Source organism: Pteropus alecto, unplaced genomic scaffold, assembly GCF_000325575.1.
Source record: "Pteropus alecto unplaced genomic scaffold, ASM32557v1 scaffold239, whole genome shotgun sequence".
NCBI lineage: Eukaryota > Metazoa > Chordata > Mammalia > Chiroptera > Pteropodidae > Pteropus > Pteropus alecto.
In genome coordinates this window covers 8,557,392-8,575,614 of record NW_006494613.1, presented here as the reverse complement: position 1 = coordinate 8,575,614, position 18,223 = coordinate 8,557,392, and the positions used below count along the sequence as shown (strand labels likewise).

Here is an 18,223-nt window from a genome sequence, read left to right as displayed (position 1 = left end):
TCTTCCAGGCTGCGAGTTGTATTTTATTCTCTTAACAGTATCTTTTGAAAAGTAATTTTAATTTTGTTAAAATTCAATTGATCATTTTGTAATGGATAGTGATTTTAGTGTTGTTTTAAAATTCTTTGTCTAGCTGAAGATCACAAAAGTTTTTCTTGTTTTTTTTTTCCCTAGAAATTTTATAATTTTAGACTTTACATTTAAATGTATGATCCATTTTTATTTAATTTTTACTATTTATCAAAGTTCTAGGGTTTTTTTGTTTGTTTGTTTGGTTGGTTGGTTGTTGTTTGTTAATGTTCTAAATCTAGACATTCAATTATTCCAGCATCACTTATTTAAAAGACCAATCTTTCTCCACAGATTTTTTTTTTATATACCTTGTCAAAAAATTAATTGACTGTACATGTGTGGAGCTGTTTCTGAATTTTCTATTTTGGTCTATTAATCAAATATTTATACCACTACCATACTGTTTTGATTACTGTAATTTTTAATAAATTTTATACTTCTATATGTTATAAATTTCATAATACATTATCTGTTTTTTGCTTTAAACAGTCAAAAATATTTTATAGTTTTAAATAGTAGGAAGGATATTTTATATTTTCTCCATAAATTACCATTTTCAGTTCTTTTCACTTCTTTGAGTAGATCAAGATTTCCATCTGATATCTTTTTCATTCTGGTATAGAACTTTCTTTTCCAATTCTTGCAATGCAGGCCTGCTGATGATAAATTCTTTATTTTTATATGTCTTAAAAAAAACACAACAGGTATTCATTTCATTTTTATTTGAAAAAATATTTTTTTTCTGGGATCGAATTCTATCAGGGTTTTTTCTTTGTCATTTTTGGTTGGTTTCTCTATTTTTCTTTTTTTCTTTTAGTACTTTAAAGATATTTTCTGTTCTCATTTTGCATGAATTGCTTCCAACAAAAAAATCTGCTGTCATTTTTATTTTCATTATTTTGTGTGCAATAATCTTTTTTTTCTTTGTCTGCCTTAAGGCTTTATCATTGGTGTTAAGAAATTTGATTATGTTGTGGGTCGGTGTAGTTTTATATGTTATTTTATTTATTTATTTCATTTTATTTTATTTTGCCAATAGCACCTGGTATTCTTAGGTGGTCTCCCAATCAAGTACTAACCAGGTCCGACCCTGCTTAGCTTCCGAGATCAGACAAGATCCGGCATGTTCAGGGTGGCATGGCCATAGACTCCTTCCCCTATTTTATTTTATTTTATTTTATTTTATTTTATGCTTCTTGGGTTTGAGGTTGTTGAATGAAATCATTTATAATGAGATAAGCTGTATACATCACTACAAAAAAGAAACCAATCTCCTCATAATGTGATATTATTCCTGTCTACTTTTCCAACTTAATAGTTTTCAAATTTACTCTCAGAAATTATTGAGATTTCATAGAGATGTCTCAGGAGCCACATGGATTTGGGTTGAGAGGAAGGAAAGAAATATGGATAAGGTTCAATTCCATTTGTTTCACCTTATTTATATATTGAATTTATATATAAGATTTATTTGAAGGAGTAATTTCAGTGACTTATACAAAAAGTATAAAAAATAACTGCCTTAATATATTGCTTTTCCCAATGTTATTTATATCAAACAGATTACATTTAAAGTAACAGCCCCTCTAAGGACTTAAAGTACACAACATCTAATTGTAAAATAGTTTAGTGTTTTACTGGAGATTTGGAAGATTTGGGATAAAAGGGCTTACTAGTGTCCGTTGAATTATCCCTCTTAGGGAAATGCTTTCACTGGAGTCAAAAGTCAATACTATTTATTAAAAAGGAAAATAATGCATAAATTTTTTTGTGACTGAATATTGTTTTGATTAAAAGGCAGTATTTCAACTTTGGTAGTTCTCTGTTTTGAAAGAATGATAAATGACAGAAGAATTTGCCATTGTGTGTTCAACGTGAGAGTACAGTGACTAAGATAAGCAAAGAACTCTATAAGAAATCAGTTGAAAAATTAGTTACAAAATTGCTCTAACCCTTGTATGAAAAACTGGAAAATAAGAAAGAAAAAGCAATTTCTAGAAAAACAATTTACATATTGGAAGAAAAATAATTCAAATTATGTGATGAACAAAAATTAGCAGAAAACTGTGCCTATACTCTTGGCCATCCAAGTTTTGCCTGATGTCAGAAGTTAGCTAGAATTCTGGCATCCATTTATTTGTTTGTTTTGTTTTAGCTGGTGCTTATTTTAACTATTTTTTTATATTCTGATTGTTATGCAGGAATCATTGGAGAATATGGTATTTCTATTATTACTATTTGGTAATGAAAGATTTGCTACAATAAAATAATCTTTGAATACAGTAACATATTTCAATTTTTTTTGCAGAAAGATACTGCACTTGTGATGTTTGTTTTTTCCTGTTCAACATCAATGACCTATATAGGCCACTGGCCTGGGCTTAAGTTAAAAAAAAAAAAAAAAGGGGTTTTATCACAAAGCCAATGATAGCTTTTGACATCTGTGCTAGATCCATTTCCTACCCGCTGTGCTTAATTTCAGAATTCAGTTCTTTCATTAAAATAAAAACCTTGTTGGCTCTTCCATCAATGTGCCACATTACATCAATTTTCTCCAAGAATCATGGACAATTTCTAGGTATCAGTGCTCCCTGGACTTACTTAAAATTTCAGATCTTTCCACCCTGCTGTATGAATTGATCTTGTGCGTTGTGGGATGACATGTGACCTGGGGACATACATTGTTTTTCAATTTTTTCCCCCCAACTCAAGCCCTGCAATGACCTATTTCTCCCATATCTTTGCTGGACTTACTTGTGATTCCTCTCTCATCCCATAAAGTTTATTCTTCCAGTGGGAGAGGAGTGATCATTTGGTTTGTGCAGGATAATGTCTTCATCAAAGCTTGCTGTCATAGGCAAAGTGGGTCTGAGAGTACAGGCTGAGTACACATATCCAGTGTCATCCTCCACCTTGTGCTGTCTCTTGAATTTCAATTTTAAATGGAAGCTTAGAATATTAATTCAGAGCCATTATTTTGTAGCTGAATGACTGAATGACTAAAACACTCTATGTCAGCATCTTTAGGAGTTTGTTGTTAGTAGAATTACTGATGTGAGGGTTTTGACATTGATGGGAGGCACAGAGGTAGATACCTCTGATCTTGGAGAAAAGGAGCAACTGGTAGATTTTGGGTGCTATGAGAAAAAAATGCACACTTTCTTTTTTTAGAGACAAACGCAATGTTTCCTCTCATTGAGTCTGCTTTGCAGCTAGCTACTCCTAATAAGTAAATTTTGAGTACATGTTTTCTAGTTTACTAGTTATGAAGAAGACAGGTGTTGTATATTCCCCCCTCCTCGCTTTCTAATTCTCTCTTGAATGATGGTAGCTCCATACCTTCTGGTCCCTAATGCAGAAACATGAGTGTCATCCTGTACTCCTCAGGTGACTAAACTCTTTCCTCATTTTACATATTTATCTATATATATTTTACTTATAGATATATCTATTATATTCATATATATATATCCATTTTATATTTTTCTATTTTCATGGCTACGATTTTCTTTTAGAGCATTATTTGAATGTCTGTAATAGACTTCCTGATTTATCTTCTTCCTCTCTTACTTCATAGTGCCCTTAGAGAGACTTTAATAAAAGAGAAATATCATGCCAATGCTCTGCTTAAAAATATTTAGGACTCCCCATCATTTAGTATAGTGCTTGGGAGTGAAAAAGGGTAGGTGGAATGTATGCAAAACTTGCCAAGTGATTCAGACATATGCCTCCCTTCCTGAACTGAGAATCGATGACCTACAAGATAGTAATAGTTAACAATTATATCAGATAGTATTTTGGCATGGGTACTCTTCTTAGTTCCATTGTATAGATGAGAAAACAGAAGCAAGCAAGAGAAAGTAATTTCTCTGAAATGACAAAATTTATTAGTAGGAGAGCATAAAGCAAATTGGATTTATTCTATATCCTAGGCCTATGCTCCTAAGCCCTATAATATGTTGTTCCCTCAAGACGGTGTCCTAGTTTCTTGCCTCTATGTCTATGAAAATATTAGTGATTTGCATGGAATTTCTGTTATATTCTTTACTTCCAGTCCTCCAAATTTTTAAAAATCCTGTTTTCTTTGGAATTCCTTCAGAATTTAATTTAATTATAACATAAGCATAAAGATTTTTAATTCTAGAATGATTTACTGAAGCAGGTAGTGAAAATCTTGGCAAAACAACATTAACACAAGATAATTTCTCATCTACCTAGATGCTTTAGATATGACCCTAACTGAGGAAAAGGAAATCATTAAGTAACGGGCCAGTGGGAAAAGAATTTGGCAAAATATACGAAAAATTACTTAGAATCTCTTGGGAGGCTCATTGCCTTGTATTTTTCTCTTAAATAAAAGATGATTTGTCAGAGATTAAAATAAAAGCCTTCCTAGAAGAGATAACTCATTGATTTAAGTTCTGTATGAGGCAAATTACTGATAATGAAGGAAGTATTGGTTATATACAATAAATCGGAGAAACAGGGAAGTAGATCATCTGGAAAAGTAAGATGAAGAAAGACTCCAGACACTTCACATTCCTGAAATGAACATTCTGTGGTTGGCAAAATACTAAAAAGGAAACTTTCAATACTATGATAGATATAAAGAAACTTGTTGTTAAGAAAAAATTAGTATGTTACTTTTAATCATTTTATTGGTCATGTGGCTCTCCTTTAAATGTTATGGTGGTTTCATTCAACCATTTTCGTTCTTAAACTTATAGACCTAGAAATCACTAACTGGCCACTTGAGCTGGAACATTTAGAGAAAGGACCACAACACAGGAAATATGCCTTTTGATTTGCATATTATCTAAAGCAACACAAAATACAGTTACAAATGTTATGTAGAAAGTGAGAGAAGGATATATCTAGGGAATATGGAATAGTACATACAAATTAATGGTAAAGTATTCATTATTACTACTTCTTAAAACAGTCTGTATAAAGTGGCATTGATACTCTCTTTCATGCACCCACATATCGCCCTTTTTTCTTGACATGTTTCCAAATTGTTTATTAATCAAGAGAATGTAAAATAGTAATGAGGGAATCCTTGGATCACAGTCATATGTTCTTCCCTGTACCTCTGTCTACCACAATTAAGGGTAAAGTTGTTCCACTTTGATTTCATCTTGTAATTTTTCAAGAATATCCCCATCATGATTGGGGAAAATCTACTGGTGAACTTCTCTTGCAGAGTGGTTGAGGTAAAATGTGTTAATTAAATATTTTTGAGAGCTTTATTTAGATATAACTTACCTACCATAAAATTTACCTTATAGGTGTACAGTTCATATACGTTTAAGTAAGTGTACAGATCAATAAATGTTTGTATATTCACAGAGTTGTACAACCATCATTGCAATCTAATTTTAGAACATTTATATCACCTTGGGAAGAAACCTTGTGCCCATTTACAGTTACTCCTTATTCTATTTGCAACCCTGGGTGACAACTCATCTACTTTTCCGACTCGACTTATTTCTATCTCTCTATGCTTCTTCCTTTGGGGGGTATTTCATATAAGTGTAACCATAATATATGGTCTTTGAAAGGCATTATTGAGGGAGTTGAGAGAAATTTTAGAAGCCTCTATTCTCTGCAGAGGAATAGTATTCAGTATTGTAATAAGTATAAGAATTCTATACCACTTTTCATTCTCTTTGTGACCTGAGGCAGTTGCCTAACCTTTTTACAGTTCCTTTCATTATAAAATGAAAATAGTAATAGTACTTACCTTGTAAGATTTTATAAGAATTAAATATGTAATATATGTAATATTTTGAGAATGGGGCTTAGCATACAGCAGTATTATTACATAAAGTTTTAAACTATCATTGTTAGTTTGGTTATAATTATTTTATCCTTGAAGAAAAGAAATTTTGTTGGGCAGGTTCGTACTATTATCCTTGAAGTGATCAGTAAAATGTAAATCTCTCCCTAGGTCAGGAAACTAAGAGCTAAATCTCTTATAGACATAAATTTGCCACATTTGTAAATGGAAGCTGTCTAAATAAGTATGGAACCATAGTTTTCTTTCATCAGGAAAAGAGTGAAGAATGCACTCTTTTTCCTGGGGAGCAGTAAACCTTTTCTTTCTTGCTGTGACTCACAGGAGTGTGGCTCCCATCTTGGGAAATTCCATCTCCATAACAGAGGAAAAATCAGTAGTTATGGGAAAATTGCACAATCTCCTCCATTCTAACAACAAAAATGAAAAGGAAAAATATTCTTTTAAAGACATTCTGTACCAAGGCCAATTTCTACAGCACACTTCAAACTAATCTCTATTTATCAACTACTCTGTCATTTCCAATAGATTTTTTTTTTCCAAAGCTATATAAAATGGCTTATTTACTCCGAACGTGTCCTGTGAAATCTAACTTGGCTTGCCAATCTGTCTGTCGCACAACCTTAGCAGGTGGAAAAAACTTAGGGGGCAGTAGGTGTTATATTTCTCAAGTGCCTGCAAAATAAGAGCACCCTTGAAAGATGAGCATTCTCTTTTCATGTCTTTTTCCTGGAATAACTCTGACAGTCTGGTGTCTAACCTTGGTAAAACTTTCTAATCCACTACTGAAATGGATAATAAGAGAAATACACCACTTCTAATGAGTAAATGTCATTTATTGTGGAGCTGTATTTTCTGGGAAGTCCTAAATATGAGTTTGTATTCTCTGGTACACAAAGTGAACCTCTTAATGGTTGGTTGTAGCCTGCTGCTGTCAAGTCAATCACTTAACTAGATGTGCTGTTCTGAAAGTTTTATATATATCAGAATATATTAGAAGATGTATTTTAAGTGAATCTTTATATTAACTCCTTGATTTCAGTTAAAATCTTATGACTTTAAGAAAGGCTCAAAACATTGAGTTCCATAGTCAATTGATTTTCTCAAGGTGAATCTGATTACAGTTGTCTAGTCTTTTTATTAAATGCTGCCAAAATTCTACCTGTATTAGAGGTGGCAATAACATAGTGACTTTAGTAAAACCATTCATGTATTTCACACATTCTTTCATAGCTAATTTCAGACTATCTCCTCAGAATAATTTTTACTTTATGAAATCACTCTAATCTCTTTTTAAAAAGTATTTTCAATATGATCATCCACATAATAGGCCTGACTATCATCTGTTTTGATTTCTTTCATTTTATTCAAATATCTTTAAAAGCTCAATAAATATTAAAGTCACCTTTCAGATTCTACAGATTGGACATCAATAAGTGAGTTTTTTATTTTCTATTTTTTATCCTTGTAAAATTTCTAATCAAGAATTTCTAATTTATTTAAAATAAGAAGCCAGGTAACCAAGAAAGTTTTTAAAGAGAATCAAGGTGAGGTGGCTTTTCTGGCAGTCAGTAAAAGTTATCTATGTAGCTGACCAAGGTAAAGGACAGAAAAATCAGAATCAGACCAATATATGTGTATATATATAATATAATTTACATAATAAAATTTATATTTAATATTAAAATAAAATTATATTTATGTGATATAGCTGATAGAAGTGGTATCTCCTATCAGTAGGCAAAGGGTAGGTAATTTAATGAACAATATTGAACAATATGGAGCCAAATGGTTCATGATTTGGGTGTTAAAAATTAAATATCTGGTTCATACCATGAAAAATGATTTTCACATGGATTAATATTTTAAATATAAAAATGAAATTATAGACTTAGAAAAAGGGTGAGTAATTATCTAATCTTTGTACCAGTGCCTTTGAAGCATGAAAAGGAAAGCTCTTTAAAAAAGGGGTTGATATATTTAATAATAAAATATAAAAATTTACACATGGTAAAATCAGCTCAACCAAAATTAAGGACAAATGATGAACTGGGAAAGATAGGTGTAATACACATGAAAAAGTAATGGCATTATTGAATATGAGAAGATACTGTATAATAACAAGTACCTTAATATTGGGGAAAATGGTGGCAATCTATTCACTAAAATATAAAAGTTCAATAAACATTTAAAAATGTTCTAAATTACTTATAGAAGAAAAATTAAAATATTATTAAAAATACTTTTGTGTTATCAATCTGGAAGCTATTCTGTTGTTGTTGTTTTGTATTGGTTAGTGTGGAGATAAATGAGAATCATTATATATTGCTAGTGAGTCTAAACTGGTATAACCTTCTAAGAGAAATGTTGCAAGTTGTAAAAAATATTCAAAATATTAGGAAAATAAGCATTATTATAAGTATGATTTTAAACATTTAGTGATAAAGATGTTTATAAAAGTGTTTAAATAACAGCAAAGAAGAAAATTGGAAACAACCATATGAGATTTATGAAATAAAGTTTGGTACATAGAAGGTACATATAAGCATGTAATGAATTTTGTCAAAGATGTGTCATTTAAGTGGAAAATTTAATTGAAACAAGCTGGTTATAAACAATATATAAATTATGCAATACAACAGAGATTGACAATTATATCCTTCAAAATATTTACAGTAATTTTCTTTGTAATGAGATTATGGGTGATTTTAATTTTCTTTGGATTTATTGATTCCGAGTATATAAAAAAAGTGTCTCATTCAGAAACAAACTAATGGTTACCAAATGGGAAGTTGGTTGGGGGGGACTGGTGAAAAACGTGAAGCGATTAAGAAGTACAAATTGACAGTTACAAAATAGTCATGGGAATGTGAAGTACAGCATAGGGAATATACTCAATAATATTGTGATAACTTTGTATGTTGCCCTGGGAGTACTACATTATAAGGATGATAGCTTGGTAAATTACATAAATGTCTAACCACTGTGCTGTACTCCTGAAACTAATATAATATTTAATGTCACTGTAATTGGAGAAAAAACAATGTATCATTTAAGAATAAAACAAACATGGTATGCTTTAGGCTGGTAGTTTATATCATGGTTAAGCAAGGCTTCTACATTTATTATTATCTGGATTCTAATCCTTTCTCCACTATTACCTAATGTTTCATTTTGAGTTTTCTTATTGTAAAATAGAGAAAATCAACTTATCTACCTCATAAAATTAGCTTGCATATTAAGTGAGATCAGGCAAAGCTGTAGCACTGTGCTGAGCATTTATTAATTTTGCTTTAAATATTAGCCTTTGTTATGTAAATAAAAAGTTGTGACATACTTATAAACTTCAAACTTGCTGAGAATAGGTGATAGAACTGATTCTCTAGAATACTAGTGATTTCATTCTCATTGTATGAGCACATACTGGTGGTTAGGTACTGTGTTACATTTGTGCACTCCATAAAGGCAAGAGGGACTGGGGATGAATAGGGACTTATTTCACCAGCCACATACTTTTTCCCAGTGAAAGGGCATCCCATTGCTAGCAAAAGCACTACAGTTTTGTTCTTATGAAAATTCAGTGTCTTCTTATAATAATAATAACTGATAATCTTCATATGTTAAGTTTTATATGTTGTGAGGCTAACTTTATCCTCCTTTCTACCTGCTCCCCACCTCTCCACCAAAAAGTGCTTTCTTTTTTTTTTTTCTATCTGCAAATACATCAGAACTATCAAAATTCTGGCAGTTAGTGAAATTCAATCAGGTCACCTACTTTAGTAATGTTACCCTCACCTTAAAAAAAGTTTTTAACTTTGCTATTATTTTCAATGGCCTAAATCATCTTCAAAATGTGTCAGCGGAAATGCTGAATTTCACACAGTAGCCATTTCAAATAACAGACTAATATATCAAGCTGTACTGTGTTCTCTCTCATATTCTGTGCTATTGAAATCTACCTGCTGTTTAAATTCCACAGTCTGGGACTCTGATATTAACCTTGAGCCCTAAACTCCACAGGATTTACCAAACATACAGACAATGTCCTATTAACTTACTCTTTGCCTTCCTTTCTCTGTATCTCTGATATGAGCTTGTAATTTTCTGTGGTGGGGCACTTGTGTGTAATAGCTTGTGCCATCTAATTGAATGAGGGGTTTAAAGAACATTAAGCACTTAGAGGGAAATTGCACTAGAATATAATGCCCTTTCTGGGCTGTCAGCTAGCCTCTGAGTTATAATCAATAGGCTGATCAACAGCTGGATAAGAAAAAAAAGAGTGTCAGAAAAACTGTATTCCAATCAGTAGTAAAACAAAGAGAAAGTCAGATCCTTTTCAAAGGGGAATGGAAATAAGAATTAAAGAACTGAGATAAAAATGCTTGATTTAATGTTCTACAAACATTTTTGAAATGCCTACTCTGTGCATAGGGCTGACTTATGTGTCAAGGAGAATGTAAAAATAAACAGCATTTAAAAAAAATATTGGCAGGTCCTGGGAACGGACTATTTTGAAATAGGAATATCTATGCCCAAGAGTTTGATGTTATTGTTTATATTACCATAACAGTACAACAATCCTATGTCCTTTAATGCCACTAAATGTACTTATTTTTTCTTCTGACAACAGAGTTAAGCCAAAATACTTATTAATTAAAATGAAAAAATAGAAGAGAAAGCTGCTATGTAGGATAGGCAATGCTATAAGGAATTAACTGGTTTTCTCCTAAGTCCATGTTTTCTCCTAAAAATATCTACACCAATTTCTATGGCGCAAAGTAATTAATAATATTGTGACCAGTTTATTTAAATTCCATAACACATGAAATGTTTAACTCTAAACCCTGGTTAGTGGATAAAACCTATTGGATGATTATGCTATAATAAGAGTAATAAAAGAGAGAAGGGAAATAATGAGAAAAAATATAAAATACCAACAAAAAAATAGAGGAAATTTCAGTCTTTTCACAAATGGTGAGGAAAATTAAAATGTTTCTCTCTCTCTCTCTCTCTCTCTCACACACACACACACATACATACATACAGCATGTGTCAGTGGCAGATCAAATAATAAAAGCAAATTTTAATAAGTGAGACTCAAAAGGGATTTATAAAGCTCAGGGGATTTAGAGAGGAGTGTTCATTTTAGGGAATTCCACAGATTGGGTGTATAACAGGTGAATGCTCTATTGCCCAAGGATGAGAGACTTGACAAGGGGGTTGATGAACTTGAGATTTATTGTTAGAAAGTCAAGACTGAGGGCATGTATAAGTGGGAGCCAATTCTGATAGGAGTGAATGGGAAGTTCCACAAAGGTAATGAAAAACTCTGAGCCAAATTTTAAAGTCAATGTAGTGACTGATAACAAGTGAGTGTAAATCTGCCATAATTGAAGTTAGGTGATTGAATTTATTGCCATGAGTAAATGCAAGGGTTCCAGTGGGTTGAACAGTGGTGTGCTTTGTGTTAGACTTTGGAGAGGGTCCTTATTAACATAATCTAGAAGTCATAACAATATGTGTCCTAACAATAAAAGCAACACAAGTGCTTAAAAAATAACAATGGATGAAGTGCTTCAAACTTTTGGGATAGCTCAGTGAAAAGTTTTTCTTTAATAAAGACTTTTAGATAGTTAACTGTGAATTATGTGGGAAAACAAAGAGTAATGTGGAAATACAAGTTTTAAAGTAAGAGCAGGACCTTTATAAATGCCATTTAAATAAAAATGACAAATGCAGCAAGTAACAAGAGACAAATTAACTAGTCACAGAAGGTAAAGGGGATTATATAATATTCTCTATAATGTTACAGGAATAGTTGTTTCTTATAGTAAAGAGATGTTCTTGGTTCTAAATAAGGGCTATTCTTACAAATAGAAAAACTGTTAAAATTGCACTGGTATCTAATATTGAAATTTCTTTCATCTAATCTGCTCTTCTGCCCCCATACTCTCTTGGAACTAAAGTATTTGTTGCCAATGGATTTTAAAAAGGGCACACTTTACGGTATCAGCACTCCAACTCAGAACTGAAAGATGTTTTAGAACAATATTCAATCTTTTCCTCACATTCATTTATTCCTACTTTAAGTCTTCTTTAATATTTGCAGACATCTATTTTATTGAGAAGTTTAAAAATCTCTGAAGGGAAGAACATGTCTCTCTTTGTTGTCTTCAGTTTCTAACACAATGTATTCCACAAAGAAAATTTGAATGTTGATTCTAGCCTTTATGTTGATAATTTAGGAATGCTTTTCAAAAATATTGAAATTACCTCCTGCCTTAGTTCCTTCTCACTGCTGTAATAGATTATCATGGCCTGGGTGGCTTATAAACAACAAAGAGTTATTTCTCACAGTTCTAGGAACTGGGAAGTCCAAAATCAAGGTGCTAGCAGCTTTGGTGTCTGGTGAGTGTCTTATTTCTGCTTCACTGAGGACTATCTTGTCTTTGTTTTCTCACATGGTAGAAGGAACAAGGGAGCTCTCTAGGGTCTCTTTTCTAAGAACACTAATCCCATTCATGAGAGCTCCACCCTCATCACCTAATCACTTCTCAAAAACCTTATCTCCTAATACCATTATAATGGAAGTTAGGATTTCAGCATATGAATTTGGGGAGACATAACCATTCAATATACAACACTTCCTATGAACATTTTATTTTCCTTGCTATCATCCACAGCCATAATAAATGGATGTAATTAAAAATATATATTTTAGGCATAGTAAAAAAGTAGGTGAGAAAAGAGTTTAATTCAATAACTTATTTTATTATTTCAATTTATTCAACAAATATTATTGATCATCTGTTTTGTGCCAGGCACTCTTTTAAGTGTTTGAGATACATCAATGAACTAAATGACAAAATTATCTACCTTTGTTTGTGTGTCTGTGTGTGTGAGGGGGTGTCAGATAATAAACGATCCCCAAAGAAGTATACTATATAGTATGTTATAAGGTGATATGTGCTATGGAGGGAAGATCTAGAGAAGGGTGAGGAGCACTGAGAATGTGTCAAGATTCAAGGGAAGTTAAAATTTTAAATAAGTAGTTATGGATAGGTAAAGACTGAATAAAGCTTTGAAGAAAATGGTTAGCCATGTGGACTTCTGGGGAACAAACAATATAAAGGGCTCAAGACAACAGTGTGCAAGGAGCATGGGACTGGAGCAGAATGAATGGGAAAGAGAGTAGTACCAGCTAGTGGTAGATTTTCTGTGGCCTTGTAAACTACATTCTGATCATAAACACATTAGCTTTTATTCTGAGTGAAAGGGGACATCTATAGTGGGTATTAAGTACAGAAATGAGATGACCTGACTGTATTTTTAAAGGATGACTTGGTTGATGTGTTGGTAATGAAGTTTAGGGTGCAAAGTTGTAATTAGTATTTATTGAAGTCTCCACTCACTGCCAATTGGTATAGATAAGAAAAGATGATAGTATGAAGATAGATAATACATGGTGGAAAGTAAAGGGCTAACACTTCTTATGCTTTAAAGCTGACTTGTTGGGTAAGTTTTTTGTTGTAGTTGTTTTTTGTTTTTTGTTTTTTTAATAAGAAACCATGTAAAACATACTGAATAAAACAGTGAAATATTGCGAGGTATGATAGTAAATGCTTATATGCGACCATTATCTACTGGCCTTTATTTAGTGAGTCTAAGCCATGGAGTTTTAAAAGTTGGAAGGCACCTTAGAAATCATCTAGTGATTCTATTCCTTCTTACGTCAGAGAGCTGACTTCTAGAGAGGAGTTAGGTGAGGAATCCCATTGACACAGTTGCTGGGCCTGGACTCCAATACAGATGTTCAGATTTTAAGTCTAATACTTTCTTTCTAGTTAATACAGCTTGTCTCTATTTATAGCAGTGTTGATGTCCATTAAAACAATCTTTAGACTGTAAGGAACAGACATTTTCTGGGCAAAACTATTGTGATATTTCTTTTTAAAGGAGAAAGAAAAAATGCTTTTTGAGACAACTCATCAGCAACATCATCTGCTACCCCCTTAGAACAGATATTCGTTGAAATTTATTGTCACTGGTGAAAACTATTTAAAAAATCTAATGAGAAAAAAAATATCTTTTTGGATTACAAAGAAGAGTTTTATTTTTGAAATGCCAAAAGTCAATGAACGGCACTAAAAGAAGGAAACAATAATCTAGATAATCAAAGGCATTTTTCTTCAGCTTCAAAATGACAAATACCAAAAAATAATGCTTTTTGAGAGCAAGAAGTTTACTTTTTAATAAAAATATGTTAAAATTAGTTGGTGTATTCACAGCAGAACAGATGATACTGAAACAATATATAAAATTATTACTGGTATCTGTTAAAATAATGGTTAATTTTATATAAAAAAGAATAAAAAATAACAACAAAATAACAAATACACAAAATAAAAATAGCAGCTAAATAAGCAGAAGTTTATTTCTCTCTTACAAAACAGGCTGGCCAGTCTTTTCTGGTGTCATAATTCTTTTCCTGGAGCTCATTCAAGGAGCTCAGATCCATCCATCTTCAGGCTCTAAAACAAAGGTCAAAACATATTTTTTTGTGTGTGAAGGCCTGATAGGAAATATTTTAGACTTTGTAGTCATACCATACCATTCAACTGTCTCAACTATTCATCTCCCCCATCGTATTGTGAAAACAGCCATAGACAATACATAAATGAATGGGTGTGGCTGTGTCCCCATATTTACAAGACAGGCAGTGAATTAATCATTAGATTTCAGGCAATAGTTTAGGTTACAAACCTATTCTTCAGTTACTGCCTGAGTCAGCTTGGTTGAAGGTGAGTCACTGGGAAATCAACGTTTCAGCTCTAACAAAGAGACAAAGAAGCTAGAGAAATGTATGCCTGTTGTTATAAATCCAAAGTGGCATGTTTTACTTCTGCTCCCATTTCATTAGTCCAAACCTACTAATGCTGCTATACTTAGCTGAAAGAATATTGGGAAATTTGCCAAACATAAACAAAAAAATGAGTAGATAAAGGACACTGGAGGACAAAAGCAACACAATGCTTGATTTGCTTTATGCTGAAATTTTACCATTGATTATCTACCCAACAAATAATCAATATGCTGATAATTACAAGTGATTACATGAATATTGTTATTTTAGAAATACTTATATTATTTCACTTTTATTATGAAAAATTTCAAATATAAAAAAGGAAAGAATGGTACAGTATTCACTCAGATACTCATACATAGGTTAATAATATATATTTTGCTATGTATTTTTTATCATATATCTATACTTCCTTGTATCCTTCTAACGATAAATCCATCTGTCTTTATATCTCCAAATTAAACTACAGATATCAGTATACCTCACTCCTGAGCATGTTCTCTTTAATGCCATTAATTAGAATTCATTACTTGATTATAGTTTTTTTAGGTAGAATTTATATACCATAAAATACATGAATCTTAAGTATGCCGTTTAATAAACATTTTCAAAAATATTTGTAACCGTACTTCAAATCAATCGTTCTCCTAAGCAATCACTATTCTTATTCTTCTTACCATAGACTAGTTTTTACTGTTTTAGAGCTTCATATAAATATCATATAATATTAACTCTTTTGTGAAAGGTTTCTTTTACTCAGCCTATTTTTTTTTTTTTTTGACGTTTCCTTTATGCTGTTGTATATATCAGTAGTTTCTTTGTATGAATATTCCACAGGGTGTTTATCCATGTTCCTGTCAGTAGACATCAGAACTTTTTTTTTCAGTTTGGGTTTATCAAGAACAAATCAGCTTTGAACATTTTTGTACAAGTCATTTTGTAGATATATAGTGTAAAAGAGTATAATAATAATGACGACGATGTCAACCAAGACTGGAATTGTGAGGGCCTGTAGGGGGAGCTCTCACTCCTATGATGGATCACAAGGACCTGGAGGGACTGTCTCCTTTCTATTCTCTTCTATAAAAGAAGTTCTTCTTTTGTGTCCTGGGCAGCTTGTTCAAAATTGCAGTTCTCTCTTTTTTCCCCGAATAAACTCTTTTGGTTGGAGGAGAACATCTAACTAACTTTTTGTTTAGGATCGGAAATAGATACACACATTCAAACACACATACACACAGTTTTTTTCCTCTTGCATAAATATGTAGGAGTAGAAATGTAGAATTGTCGACTAAGGGATAAGTATATATTAGTTTTATCAAAAATTTATAATTTTTTTTCATGTAATTCAACCATTTTATACTTCTGTCATCAGCACATGAGGATTGCAGTTGCTCTACATGCTCACCATTTAGGATTGTTAGTCTTTTTAATTTTAGCTAGTTGGTGATTTAATGTGGGCCTATGTTATTTATGTAGAGAATTCTACCAGAAGGAACATATTCCCTTTAAAAAGATTAAAATTAATTTATAATAGAGGTGAAAAATTTTCTCTCTGAGCTATTAACCTAGAGGTAGAAACTCTAAAATAATTCAATGATAGTACAGCTACCCTGTATTGCTAAACTCCATGTAACACTGTTCATGAGGTAGTTTATGTAAATAGATTTAGATTTCAGTGAGTTTGGAGGGATGGTCTTAATATAGTTTAAAATATAAATATTGCCCCTTGATGGCCATCCTGAAAAACTAAAAATATTTAAATAGTCACACAAATGACAAGAATACTCCCAAATTACTCTCTTAATTTTTATTTTCTAAATGTTAGGTAGCTAGTCAGACATGAGTGACAAGGAAACAAAGGAATAGGGACCCAGCCTAGAGACTGCCCAAAGAATACCCAATGGTAGTAGAATTATGGGTAAGCACATGGACACTTGGCAAAGAGTTACATAGCAGCCAAGTGTCAATCAAAATGGCCTCCCATACCAATCGCCCTAGGATGACTTTAGAACCACCTCTCATGGCCCAAATATAAGGCAGATATTTCTACTTCTGGGGGTTTTTGGTTATTGTTACGGTGCTCTGTTACAGCTCTTTACCAAAACCATGTGCATCCTTGCGGCGTGCTTTGTCTTTCTAAAATATACTTTTAATAAACTTTTTCTAAATAGCACTGATCTGTGATTCTACACAGCATCAATGAGGAAGAACAGAGGAAAAATGCTAACTACCACTTCTGCGCCATTATCTCCATCCCCCTGCCTTTGGAGTAACACTACAGTTCAAATCGGCCCCAAGGGTAACATAAAGATTACCAATTAAAATAATTTTAATCAAGACAATTATAGCAAACTTATTTAATAAAGCAAAGTAAAAAAATGAAAAGTCTATTACCAAAGTAAAGAAACATTTAGCTGATATTTTTCCCTGTAACTTTACTCCAAGAATTTTGGTAACTATTGTTGTCATATAAGAATCATTGAGAGACATGAAAAAATTGGCTTTATGAAAGCATGGTTATAAAACAGCTAATATGTTTATCTTTACTTTTTTTATTTCTCTGTCAATCTCTGTTGTGTTTTGTACCAAACATGAATATCTTGTAGTATTTAGGAGAAGATAATGGAAGAGAAATACCAATAAAAAAGAACAATAAGAACTACAATGTTGTTGTTGTTTTTTTTTAATTAACTTCTTTTCAGATATCAATTTTCCAGAAAGTTAATAAAGAGCTATTCGGTAACTAAACATTTCTCTTTTTCTCTTCTTTTCTTCTTTCTTTCCTTTCTTCCTTTCTTCCTTCCTTCGGATGCAACCTAGCAACATTGTTGTCCTCTGCCTGCCCCTTATACCTTATTTCCTATTTCTGTCCAACTTGTACCTTGTGTTTCAGCAACAGTTAGCTGCCTTTAGTTACAGACCTATCATTTCTTTTTTTGCTCACCACTTTTCTTTCTTTCTTTTTTTCTCTTTCTTTCTTTCTTTCTTTCTTTCTTTCTTTCTCTCTCTCTCTCTCTCTTTCTTTCTTTCTTTCTTTCTTTCTTTCTTTCTTCTTTTCTTTTTCATTCATCTACCTATCTGTCTATCTAGGATAATTATTTTTAAAGCGTAAAAGCACTCATAAAGAAATAAAAGAAACATATGGTAAAAACTTTGATTAACTCACTAATAAGTGAGTCAAGCAGATGGTAAAATTGGTTCAAAGAAAAATCCAAAGAAAGAAAACATTTATAAATCAGGAATATTGAAATGAATGAGCAAATGACACAAAACTGGCTTTTTCCACTATAATGAGGAAAATCGATTGAATTTTTGCCTAACAGAATTTATATGGCTGTCTGTAGACAAGAATTATTTTGCATTCCTGTTGGTTATTTACAACTTAGAGAGTTGTAAAATAGCTAAAAGGCAATGAAAAATGCAGAGCTCTCATTGAATTAGAATCGGCAACCCAGAAGAATGTACTCTAAACAATGCAGTTTTTCATT

The 18,223-nt window shown here is 32.1% G+C and overlaps 1 pseudogene; it reads right to left on the bottom strand.

The window, feature by feature from the left end:
• Positions 1-1,102: 1,102 nt before the first annotated feature.
• On the bottom strand, positions 1,103-1,221 carry LOC112474549 (annotated as a pseudogene).
• Between the last annotated feature and the right edge of the window lie 17,002 nt (positions 1,222-18,223).